Source organism: Mastigoproctus giganteus, chromosome 14 (assembly GCF_048544385.1).
Source record: "Mastigoproctus giganteus isolate SK-2022 chromosome 14, ASM4854438v1, whole genome shotgun sequence".
NCBI classification, from domain to species: domain Eukaryota; kingdom Metazoa; phylum Arthropoda; class Arachnida; order Uropygi; family Thelyphonidae; genus Mastigoproctus; species Mastigoproctus giganteus.
The window spans coordinates 16,547,109-16,561,172 of record NC_143588.1 but is presented as its reverse complement, the minus strand read 5'-3'; the positions used below and the strand labels follow the sequence as shown (position 1 = coordinate 16,561,172).

At 37.8% G+C, this 14,064-nt stretch overlaps 1 protein-coding gene across 2 annotated transcripts in view; it reads left to right on the top strand.

The window, feature by feature from the left end:
- Positions 1 to 14,064, top strand: part of LOC150074994 (sodium/potassium-transporting ATPase subunit alpha-like) — a 219,529-nt gene that overhangs the window by 138,618 nt on the left and 66,847 nt on the right. The window lies entirely within an intron of this gene.

Below are 14,064 nucleotides of genomic sequence, written 5' to 3'. Positions count from 1 at the left end.
CGAGGGCAAGCACCCGTTTTTTTCAGTGACTCAAATTGTTCCATCAGTGCACCAAATTGTAATTTAAGATCAGTGCACTCCTTACATCGATCACAAAGAAAAGAATCCCCAGGTGAGCTATGATTAGTCACCAGGTTGACCTTGGAAAACATTCCACAGGTTCTGCAATGGATTAAATCATGACTCGCCCGTAAATCACCATCGGCTATTTCTGTGTGAGTCACGATACCCTGTGAAGTGTTTAAGGCAGATCTCATAACTACCATTATAAAATTAGGCTAAATATCAATGAAAATTAACTTTAAAAAATTAAATGTATAATATTATAAAATCAAGCTGTTACAGGAAAACCTATAACAAAATAATCCAATAATATCTAAATAAATCAAATATTTAAAAGCACCAATCAACAGTAATACAATCCACTTAACTGAAGAGCCCTGACGAAGCGTGTCCGCTGAACTCGACTGCCAACACTAGCATTAAGCATGAAAAACATCGTTGGTCTGTGCTGAGTGAAATGTTATAGGCCTGCTACACAAAAATGCCTTGCTCTTTGTACGAGTAGGACAATCAGACAAGGAGTAAATACAGTAGATTCTCAATTTTCTGGGATAGATGGTAAAAAACAAATCCCAGATAATAGATTTCCCGGTTAATCCAAAAATACAAAAGTCCCCGACATACGTAAGAGATACGTTCCAGGACTTCTTACCTCGTCGAGTTTTACGTAATTTGGGAATGACTAGTAACATATTGCTACTATATTATTATTGACAAATCTGAATTCCGAACGATACTTGTTAATGTTTGGCCATTTTCATACATGCTTATTAGTTTAATTTTCTGATCCAAATCGATGGCTTTCGTTTTGTTGATTGATTTACTCTGTCACTTATTCTCTTAGTCAGCACCATGATAATGGCGAAACTCAAATTTTCTGAAAAGAACTTCACAGGGTTAAGCGGGAAACACACTAGTATCACCTCACGCAAACTCACATTTTACTAAAGCACATTTCTAGAGGTCGCTACCATTAAACAATTTGCACCTTCTGGGTTACTGGGCTTAAAAGTTCATGCATCTAATTATAAACAGGTAGTAAACTCTATCTTATTGCATTTGCGATAATACTGATAGCTGGAATTGTGTGGGTTTTTATGTTATTGTGGTGAAATGTGTCCCCTTCACTGAAATCTTCAGTCATATAAAAAAATAAATAAATTGTAAGAATTTTTCCTATTTTTTTGCTTGTTACTCTGTATCTCACTTGTGCATGCAGTGATCGTCGTTATTGATTCTTATTTTATTTATTTATTATTTTTGTTTGTTTTAAATTTTAGAATCCTAAAATAAAAAAATAAAAAATTGAGTGAAAAAATATTTATGTAAAACATTAGTTGCGTAAGTTGGGGACATACTGTGTCGAAAAATGTTCAGCAACCATATGTAAAAAATATGGCGATAGATAAAAAAACTTACCACGCCCTACTTGCGTGTCCAATACGATGCTTCCCTTTATTTTTTGCGATGTCGATTTTAAGTCTAATACCTTCCCTTTATTTTTTCGATGTTGCATTATGGTTTGGTCATCAATGTTATAATGGTTCATTAGAGATTTAACAGATGCACTGTTTTCAAACTTTTGATTAATTTCAAGTTTTTGTTTAACCGAAAACGCAACTCTTTTGCATTTACCCATAATTTTCGCGATTTCTAAACAAAAAAAAAAATTTTTTACTATAAAAAATTCTGGCACCCCTGACATAAATAACGAAACAAAATTGGTCCTTTTGTGATGTAATAGAACACAACAATCGACGTGATGCACCAAAACAAACTAAACATTTGGTCACTTTTTTTTTTTCCTTTTTTTTTTCCTTTTTTTTGAGCAGTGGGGATTGCAAGATAATACAGGGTGTTCGGAAAGTCACTGTGCACTTATATATTTATTAACAGAAGTGTTTCAATATAGAATACAGGAGGTAAATATAAATGATAATTATAAACAATGTTGAAAGTGACCCCTCTTAGCATCAATACACGCTTGGATCCTTCTTATTTTGTTTCTAAACACTGCTATCAGTTGCTCGCTTGAAATAGACTGAATGAATGCTGTTATCGCTGCTTTCAAGTCATCCAGCATGTGCGGACAAGCTCGATACACTGCAGATTTTGCTGCTCCCCATAGATAAAAGTCTGATGGATTTAGATCTGAGGAGCGTGGGGGCCACACGTCTGTTGAAATAATGCAGTCTCCAAATCATTCCTTTAATAACTGCATAGATCCATGAGATGTGTGGGCAGTAGCACCATCCTGTTGAAACCATGAGTAATTGATTTCATCACTTGTCATCTGACCGATGAAGGTGTGAAGAATCTCCAAACAATAGCACTCGCTGTTTATTGTGTTCTTAAAGAAAATAGGACCAACAATTCGACGTCTGGAAATCGCAACCCACACACCAACCTTGAAATCATGTAGGGGTATTTCGTGCAAAGTGTGAGGATTATTGGATGACCACAATCTTGAATTTTGTGAATTAACATAACCCAAGAGATGGAACCATGCTTTGTCGGTAAAAAAGGTCACATCCAACGCATTAGCTATATTCTCTTCGATAAATCGATTAAACTGTCTGCAATAGCATATTTGTTTTTCGTGATCAGTTGCTTTCAGTTCATGTACGGCCATTATTTTGTATGGTAAGAGCTTTAATTTCTTTCTGACGGCTTTATGAGCAGCTGCTGAGCTAACTTCCGTAATGATTTTGTTGGACTTAGCTCAGCAGCTGATTCCCATCGACCACCCATCGACCACCCAGAAAGGCTGTCAGAAATATCCAATAGTTTCTCCTCTGATAGCTTTTCTGGCCTTCCACAGCGTTTGACGTCATCCACTGCTCCTGTTTCCCGAAACTTATCGACAAGGTTATAAACTGTATTGCAATGTGGAACAGGTGTATCTGGGAATTTGTCAGCAAATCACTGTCGCACCACATCTGTGTATCTACCACCTTCTCAGAATGTGTTCGACAAGCCATACACGTTCTTCAGTTGTTAAAACCATATTGGGATCAAAATCTGAAATATAAACAAAATATGATTAGAAAAGTGCATGGTGACTTTCCGAACATATTGGGATCAAAATTTGAAATATAAACAAAATGTGATTAGAAAAGTGCACAGCGACTTTCCGAACACCCTGTAGGTACACTAATCTCCCAATGACGACTTAATGCCGCTTGTTGCTTATTTATGACTTGCAAAATATCTGTTTATACTTATCCTAGTTATTACTTGAATTTTTTGATTTCTGGCTTTTTTTTTTTTTTAATTTGGAGTCTTGAAGTATTCCGATTAATCCGCTTCCTGGTTAATCGAGAGTCTGCTGTACTGTGATGTCATGATCTGGCCGAAGAGGGGCAGTTTGTTGCCTGGACAAAGAACATAGTTCATAAATCACTGGTAGCCCCCTCCCCAAACTGTCTTGCTTCCACCCTTGCACATCAAACTGGGTTTGTTGAAACAGTTTGATGGGATGTACCTCAGGAACATCCCAACTTCAACTACCTTTATACTAAATTCCCATCGACCACCCAAGAGAAACTAAAACAAATATTTTTGTTGGACCTTAAATTTGCAAACCAGTGAGGGACTTAGATTTTCAGGGACTATGAATAAAAGAGAAAAACAGGCATGGATCAGCTTGTCTGTTGTTGAGAACTTCTTAGGGAACAACAAGGATCCAGACTACAAGAATATAGTTGAAAATGCATTGGCAAACTTCAAGAAGTTGGGCTGCAACATGAGTGTCAAGGTAATTTTTTACACTCCCACAGACTTCTTCTTAGCAAATCTAGGTGTTAGTGAAGAACGAGGTGAAAGGTTTCACCAGGATATTAAAGACATGGCATGAAGTGAACTCTACATGTACATAAAGTGATCACCAACCATGTGCACTTGAATATATTCATACTGCAAGTTGGGTCCCCAAGATTCTCCTCATTGGACCACTGTTATTCAATGTGTTCATCAATAGTCTACCAAATTTTATTAACAATCCTTGTTTAATGTAGTATATTCTTCCAGGTGATGCCAAAATCTGCCCCATTATCAATGTGCAGCTTGATCATCATTGATTACAAACTCTAGACACTATCTCTGGATCCAACTCAGAGGCTCACTTTGAGTTGGTTCCTTCAGTAAAATCCAACAAAATGTCATTCTCTGCTCCCAGTTCTACCTCATTGATCAACTTTCTATTCTTTATAAACTCCATGGTTATTAGCATTAGCATTAGTAGAGGCATATGATGCAAGAAAGCAAGCTTATTCAGCATCAGCCAAAAAAAAAAAAAAAAAAAAAAAAAAAGACACACACCACTCCCATTTCACCCCTCCGTTCGTTCGAAATACCTGTCCAGTTGAGCTTTAAATTTGTTTAGGCTATCAACTTCAACAACAAGTGATGGAAGTCAGTTCCACCAACCAACCACCCGCTGGCCAAAGGCAAATTTCCGCATATCTATCCGACATCCGTCCTTCCTCAATTTGAATTTATGCCCTCTGAGGTGATTATTCTGAGCAAGATGAAGAATCCCATTGGCATTGAGCATGCTCAATGCCAATGGGATTCTTCATCTATCAGATCACCTCGCCGGTGCCTAGTCTCCAAACTCTGTAATTTGCAAAACTTAAGCCTTTCTTCATAAGAGTAACCCTTTGTTCCATTCACTAATCTTGTTGCCCTTCTCTGTACCCGTTCCAGCAGCTCTACATCCTTCTTGAAATGAGGCCTCCAGACCTGTATACAGTACTCAAGATGTGGCCTAACCATTGCCTTATACAAGGGAATAATCACCTCCTTATCCCTGCTAGAAAAATTCCTGTATATCATTGACAAGACACCATGAGCTACTCTTGCAGCTCATCTGCACTGCTCAGAGAACTTCATATCTGCCTGCACAATTACCCCCAGGTCCTTTTCATTCTCCACCACTGTCAGTGTAGTACCGCAGAGTTGATACGTTGCTCTGGGGTTACTTTTTCCCATATGTAGTACTTTACATTTGTCAATGTTAAACTTCATTTGCCACCTCTCAGCCCATCTGTTCAACCTTTCCAGATCCTGTCTGGGGAGATGTGGGAGAAACAAAACAGCATCTCAAAGATCATCTGGGTGAGCACACAAATGCGATAAGAAATGCAAACTATAGTAAATCCGCCGTAGCTGAACATTTCTGGGAGAAGCAACATCAAATCTCCTCAGACGAAGCTGTCATCACTGATCGGGCGCATAGATTTTGGGACCGCAAGTGGCTCGAGAGCTTACGAATTAGTTCTATTGAGAATAATATAAATAGAGATAGGGGCACACGCATTCATTCCCTCTTTGAGGTGGTAATCCTTGGAGGGGATGAACGTTTTTGCCTGAAGTGCTCCCGAGCCACTTCCGCTTCCGACGGGAACAGTATACGTTTACGTGAGATGCACCGCGAACCTGCTGGTATTTAATGATGCACCGCAGAATAGAAGTACACTGTTGAGAAAGAAGGCAGAAGCCTTTGAAAGCTTCAGTTAGTATTTTAGCGCTTTTAACCGAGTATATTTTATTGTATTTTAAATTTGGTATTTGTATTATCACCTTGTATATTTACTGTATATCACAGTTGTCTTATTTTAAAATTGCTATAATATGGTATTTTGTTTTGTTTGTAAATAAATTTATTGTAAATATTAAAATTTTAAGAATTTGGTTTTTCGTCTTTCGGTTTTTACTTCAATGGTTGATGAGAAACACTAAAAAAATTATAGTATGAATATACCCAACCCCAGAGGCCTATTTGAAGAAGTAAGCTAGAGAATCTTGTAATAACTGAGAGTAAAGTGGAGGAGAAATTGTTGAAGATAAACACAAGAAAGGCACCTGGGGTGGATGGGATATATCCAGTTATATTAAAGGAGGCAGCAAAGGAAGTAAGCAAACCCTTCGCCATAATTATGAGAGCTTCCCTGGACTCAGGGGAGGTACCCATGGACTGGAGATGTGCAAATGTGACCCCAATTCACAAAGGAGGATCAAAGGCTGACACAAGTAATTATAGACCTGTGAGTTTAACTTCTGTTCCCAGAAAATTAATGGAGGCACTGGTTAAAGAAGCACTGCAGGATCATCTAGACAAGACTTCAGTTATAGCTCGGACACAGCATGGTTTTGTTAAGGGGAAGTCTTGCCTGACCAATTTGATTGGATACTATGATGCAGTCACAAAAGAACTGGATGCAGGGAATAACTTTGATATTATATACTTGGATCTTAGAAAGGCTTTTGATACTGTTGCACATGGAAGACTGCTGCACAAATTGGAGCAGTGTGGCATTGGAGGCAAATTGCTGGAGGCAAAAGGGGTGGTTGAGGGGGAGAAGACAGAGAGAGTGGTAATCAATGGACACTACTCATCATGGACTAATGTTATTAGTGGAGTCCCTCAGGGTTCAGTATTGGGTCCATTATTGTTTTCTGTATTTATAAATGATATTGATGATGATATATCAAGCTTAATGTCCAAGTTTGCAGACAATACGAAGGTTGGCAGGGTTGTCAAGGACACTACTGACACTATGCTGCTGCAACAGGACCTGGAAAGGTTGAGCAGATGGGCTGAGAGGTGGCAAATGAAGTTTAACATTGACAAATGTAAAGTACTACATATGGGAAACAGCAACCCCAGAGCAACGTATCAACTCTGTGGTACTATATTGACAGTGGTAGAGAATGAAAGGGACCTGGGGGGTGGTTGTGCAGGCAGATATGAAGTTCTCTGAGCAGTGTAGACGGGCTGCAATAGTAGCTTATGGTGTATTGTCAATGATATATAGGAATTTTTCTAGCAGGGATAAGGAGGTGATTATTCCCTTGTATAAGGCAATGGTCAGGCCACACCTACAGTACTGTATACAGGCCTGGAGGCCTCATTTCAAGAAGGATGTAGAGCTGCTGGAATGAGTACAGAGAAGGGCAAAAAGATTAGTGAATGGAACAAAGGGGTGCTCTTATGAAAAAAGGCTTAAGTTTTGCAAATTACAGTGTCTGGAGACTAGGCACCAGCGAGGTGATCTGATAGAGGTGTATAAAGCCTTGAATGGTTTGAGCATGCTCAATGCTGATGGGATTCTTCCTCTTGCTCAGAATAATCACCTGAGAGGGCATAAATTCAAATTGAGGAAAGACAGATGTAGGATAGACGTGCGGAAATTTGCCTTTAGCCAGCGGGTGGTTGGTTGGTGGAACAGACTTCCATCCTTTGTCGTGGAAGTTGATAGCCTAAATAAGTTTAAGGCTCAGCTGGACAGGCATTTTGAACGAACAGAGGAGTGAAGTGGAAGTGGTTATTTTTATTTTTTATTTTTGGCTGATGCTGCATAAGCTTACTTTCTTGCATCAAATGCCTCTACTAATGTTAATGCTAATAGTGATTGCCATCGAACTCAATGGAATTTTTTCCTAATCTTGTGGCACACTGGTTGGGAACCACTGATCTAGACCATCACCAAGATCACAACTTTGTGATGGTCTCTTCTGCAGTGAAGCCACTCTCTCGTGTCCATTCTCAACCTAGTTTCATTTGGCATTATCGGAATTCAGGATGGCATGAATTTCATGATGTTTGTTCTTTTCCTTATTTGGATTGCTGTTTTAAATCCCTCCGAATCATGTCAGTGAAATTAATTTTGTAGAGATGAAATCCTTTATTCCAGATTCCATCCTAAAATTTCATCCTTTATCTAAACCTTTGCTTTCCAAGATAAAAATGTAGATAAGAATTCTTATCTTGAATGTGCTAAGGGCATTCAAGATAAGAATGTTGCATATTGCAACTGGCTTATATCCAAAATATCCCTCTTCATTTGCATGCAAAAAGAATTCTGATTCAAAAGGATGATGGTAATCTTGTTCCAACTCATAGCAGCATACTTAACTTCAGTACCCCTACTATGATGAAAGCTGGTTACCTAAATTGTCACATTCATCCATTTATTCCAAATCCATAGGATTTCTAGAAGTGCAAAATGTGCAAAATGTTTGAACACTTGCAGGCAACATGTCAAGATGCCACAGTTTATCCAAATTGTGTCAAAGGAACACATACAAGCAGACTGCACAGCAATATCTTCCGTCTTCTCGAACTGCAGTGGCAATCACCTAGCCTACTTTAAAACTTGTGAACCTTTTAAATTTGGGAAGAAGATGGAAAAATTTAAAGTTAAACACAGTTGGCCTATCAGAATGCAAAAAAGTAAATAATATCCCAACTAAAGATCTAATATGTCATTACTACCCAAAAGTGACAACTGGCAGCAACCCAAACAGATTCTTCAACCCCACCAAATGTTTCTCTAGCTGACTGTGCTCTCGACAGTGACATAAGAACAACAATTGGTTGACCGAGCTAATAAAACTCCAGTTTGCAACCTAGCTATGGTATCACTACTCTGCAGATAGTCTAAACAGCATTCTAATCCAAATGACTTGGTCTACAGGAAATAAACTGCAACATTCATATGTGGACACAGATGACATAAGTACCAGGATGAATCACTTCTAGAGATCCATGCAGACAAAGAAATGGATATTGGTTATCCAATCTTCCTTAATAAAGAAAAAAAAATAACTGATATCTGTAAAAAAAAAAAAAAACAAAAAAAAAAAAACACCTTCCATCTCTAAAGTTAAATAGTGCAGCACATCTTGCAGTGGAATTGAGAGGTCTCAGATCCAACAAAATGAAATATATGACCTAATTATATGTTATGAGCCTGTAGGCACTTTCTTTCAAGAAACGGACTTGATGCTACAAGTATCCCGTCATTAAATGCTACACTTGTATATCGGTGGGATAGAAACACTGCATCCTCTACTCACAGAGGCCTAGCCATTCTGATAGGTAAAAAAGTTCCCTCTCAGCATATGCCCTTGCAGGTGCCTTTGGAAGATAGAGCTGTTAGAATATCAATAGGAATTTCGATAACCCTTATGTCAATATATTTCTCACCAAATCTGACAGCTTCTTCTAAAGAACTTGATACATTTATATTGCAGTTAAGAATTCTTTTCTGTTTATTAGGCAATTTTAATGGGCATCATCCCTTTTGGGGATCTGCTGGCATGGATAGCAGAGGGCAGATAACTGAATATTTATTAGATAACTAGTCTCACCTTGTTAAATTCTGGCTCACACGCTTATATGAATTTTTCCATAGGAATCATTTCAGCCATATATCTCTCCATGTTCCCCCCCTTTCCATACACAGAGTGGTCAGTGTATGGAAAGGGGGATTATACTTGGCTATCTCTTTCACTGAACAAATTATCTTTTTTCATCCCATTGATAATACTACAGAACATATCAGAATCCAGATATCTGTAGCCCTTGCTGCTATATTGCAGTCCTCTAATGGTTCATGTTATTCCACTGATGATTAGATAAACTAACCAATTGGTGGGATGATGCTTGCAATAACACTAAGCACAACAAGAACAAAGCACGGAACTTGTTTTTTAGATTTAAACCACCATAAACTTCAGCTTACAAGAAACTTAAAACTAGAGCACAACAAAATTAGACACAAAGCAAAAAAAAGAGATAGATATCAGATTGATTTGGAAGAAAATATAACTTAATGGAAAATATCCTCTGATTCACTCTCCAATTTTAAATTGGAATGGACAAGACTTTCTAATCCCAGTGAGACTGTAAATGCCTTAGCTGAAATGTTTTCCAAATTATCTATATCTACAATTACTTCATATGATTCACCCTTACAAAGAATCACAGCAGTAGCAGAAAATTGCAAAATAAATTAACACCAGCCCCACTCTCTTTCTCTCCTCCCCTTATAATCAACTCTTTGCAATACCTGAGTTAAAAGAAACTCTGTATAATACATCTAACAGCCACTGGTACAAATGGGATATAGTACATTGTGCTACAGAAACTAAGCGAAACAACTCTGTCCCTTTTGATTCTTTATAGTTGAATATTCCATAAATTCTTATCCCTCATCCTGGCGACATTCAATTATTGTAGCTAGGGAAAGATCAGTCATCTCCACATAATTAGCAGCCTATTTCACTTGCCAGTGTTTAAGTAAGATATAGAGAAAATGGTACATGAGCAGCTCACATAGGTTCTATTTATATAATCCAAGCACTTTTTTTTTTTTTTTTTTTTTTTTGTCCTCGCTTTTCCCCATTATATATGGGGTCAGCGTTTTTATTGTTTTGGCATGAAATTTTTGCGGCCGGATGCCCTTCCTGATGCCAACCCTCACCCTTTATCCGGGCTGGGGATATGCAGTGGTCATTCCCTGACCTTCTGCATCTTCCGTATTTGGTGGTCACAGGCTCAAACCCCGATCTAATCAAGAAGCATGTGCTACGCACTACTGCTCCTGCCCACCTGGCTACAGAGGCATCTTATATAACTTAAGCACTAATAAATGAAAATCAGTATTATTTCTGACAACACAGATGCTAACTTGACCTTATGATCAAAACTGAAACTAGCATTTCTAATGCATTCATTAGGAATGAGCAATCTAGTCATGGTCAGCCTGGACATAGAAAGAAAAAGCAAGCATTCATGGCAGTACAGGATTCTCAGCAATCTTCACACCCTTGGACTGCAAGGTAATTTGCCACTCCTAATCCAAAGTTTCCTCCAATATAGAAAATTCCAAGTCTGGTATCAAAATGTTATTTGTCAGACTATACTCAGGAAGGTGTTCCACAAATATCAATACTGAGTACTACTTTTTACAATTAGATTAAATGGCACAATGTAAGATATTCCAAATACCATAGAAACCTATGTGTACACAAATTTCCAGGTCATATAAACCAGCTGAGAATATCATTTAAAAAAACTGAATGTCCTCAAAGACAGGACAGGAAGGGAGGAGGGGTTATGCTGTTAGTTAAAAAACACACAAAATCTAAGGAAGTGCATCCAATTAATGTTGGTAGACAATGCAATGTTGAGTCTGTTTGGTGTAACATAACCACTGGGAAAGGAAAAATCAGAATAAGTGCGTGTTATAGGCTTAATGAATCTGATGAGTATAATAAGCAGTTGTGCAGAGAAATAGTGGGCCAGTAAATCAGAGTGTCTTATAATGGGGTATTTTAATTTCCCAGTGATTGGAATTTTTCGGTTGGTCACTCACACTCTAGCAAGCTTTTGTGGATTTATTGGATGATTGTTTTCTATGGCAGCATGTTCAGGAGGCAACTAGAGGGAGTAATACTCTTGATCTGGTTATCAGTAGCAATTCTTCATGCATTAAGAATCTGCAGATAAAGGAACTACTAGGTAGCAGTGATCACAGTGTACTGAAGTGGAATTTACTTAGGGGTACCTACCATCAGGTGTAAAGGGAAAGCTTTTTGCTTTCATAAAGGTGACTATGGTGGTCTGAGACAGTATTTAAATTCTATATACATTGGGACCAATTGATGATGTTACCAACAGCAAATTCAAAATGGGAGGCATTCAAACAAATATTATTGGAAGCTACTAGATTTTCATACCAACTAAGAAATATTGTTCAAGATTTAGGCCTAAATGGATGTCAGATGAACTAATTAGATATGTGGCAGAGAAGAAAAATGCATGGGATACATATAAATTAACAGGTGACACAGAAGCCTGTGATAGATATAAGTTGGTCTGTAACCAAGTCACAAAGGAGGTTAGGCAGGCAAAGACAGATTACGAGAAATCATTGGCAAAGGATACAAAGAAGAACTGCAAAGAGTTCTTTACTTATGTAAACTCTAGAAGGAAGGGGATGAATCAGATTTGTCCACTTGATATCAATGGTTCAACTATTGATGATCCTGCTCAGGAGCTAACAAACTAAATGAATATTTTGCATCTACATTCACACATGAGGAGTTATTCAGGGAGGGGAATGCCAGAGGTGTATTAAACTCGGGCAGTAAGCTAGATAATCTGGTAATAACTGAGAGTAAAGTGGAGGAGAAATTTTTGAAGTTAAACGTAAGAAAGGCACCTGGGGTGGATGGAATCTATCCAGTTATATTAAAGGAGGCAGCAAAGGAAGTAAGCAAACCCGTAGCCATAATTATGAGAGCTTCCTTGGAGTCAGGGGAGGTACCCATGGACTGAAGATGTGCAAATGTGACCCCAATCCACAAAGGAGGATCAAAGGGAGACAGGTAATTACAGACCTGTTAGTTTAACTTCTGTTCCAGGGAAATTAATGGAGGGACTGTTTAAAGAAGCATTGCAGGATCATCTAGACAAGATGTCAGTTATAGCTCGGACACAGCATGGGTTTGTTAAGGGGAAGTCTTGTCTGACCAATTTGATTGGATATTATGATGTAGTCACCATTGTATCTATTGCTGATGAAATCATACTGGCTATGAAATTATATTGGCTTATGTTAGTATCTTTGGAAAAGTTTGAAACTTAAGCAGTTGCTCTTGAAGTTTTCAAGGGTTTTGATTGTCTTTGGCATAAAGGTCTTCTGAACAAGCTCCCATCATGTGGGTTGCCAACTATTCTCTGACCACTCAGTATGATGATAAATGGATCTGTCTTCTAACTTCTCCTCTAATAGTGACAAATGGGCCTGGAGTACTGGGGTCCATAGTTTAACAGATATTTATTTAAAGTATACCCAGTAAAATAAAATAAAATATTTCCGAAAGCTTCTGGAAATATTTTATTTTATTTTATTTTACTGGGTATACTTTAAATAAATATCTGTTCTCCTCTAATGCTATATTTCCCAGGATTCAGTTCTTTCTCCCACTCTTTACCTCTTGTATATTAATGACCTGCTGACTGGAAATCCAGTCCATAGCTTGTTGATGATAGCACATTACATTCCACCTTCCACTTTGAGAAATATTGCCCTGCTCAAATAGCCTCAACTTCTTGAATATCGGCCATCAATTCTTTAAATGTCCATTTTCAGGTAATTCTCCAATGTGACAAAGAAAATGTAGTTAACTTTGATTCTTGGTAAACAGTATCTACTGCAATACTCACCTTTGACACTCGTTTTTAGAAAAGATCACATATCTCTATTATTGAATACTTATACCAAGAGATTATTAATTCTAATCTCTGCTGGCATACATAAAAAAACAATCAGCGTGTGTGCCCTGTATGCACAAAAGTTGTTTTATTTTATGTGAAAACATCTATGGCGGCAATGGTAACAGGTATTAATATCCCATTTAGGGGATAAACACCCTAGGTATATCCACCTAGGAGGACAATGGGCAGGGAAAGCAAATATATTCCTCCCATTTCCCTGACAATAGAGTCACCGACAACAACTAGTGCATTCTGCCTTGGAGTGCCGCTATGTTGCCTGATGTTCAAGTGCCAGCTCTGGCATTGATGTGGGTAGCTGAGAGCTTGATGGGGACCCTCAATTTAAATCCTTTGAGGGGCATCTACCCTGTTCTTCAAGCTCTCATAAAGGCCCATAATGCTGAATTGTTGCTAATTTCCTTATACTCTTTACATCGAGCACCACAAAGATAGCTCCACAAACATCAAGCAAGCAGTACATTTCAAAAGGCTGTGATTCAGAGGACAACCATCACCCTCAGTTCTCTCCTGAGCCACAGCACTTCCACTACCTAGATGTCATAATAATGATGCCTAACATATAAACTTCGGTATATCTTAAAATTAAACTACGTAGTAATGATGCAATTGTGTTAAACAATGTCATGGTTTTATTAATTTTTATTAATCAATTACTAAATCTTTCTTACCATCCAAAGAACAGTACTGTTATTTAACTGTTAGTACTGTCTATTATATTAAAATTAATATAGAATTTACATAATGGTTAACTATTAATTATCTGATGATTAACTCTTGTCCAATTCAAAAATAGTAAAGAAACTTAATAAAATAAAGTTTAAAAGTAAGAATGTGTCATTAAAGTAACAGCAGCTCTATTATTAACTTGGAGTACAGAAAGTATCACAGTATCTGAAAAAAATACAAAA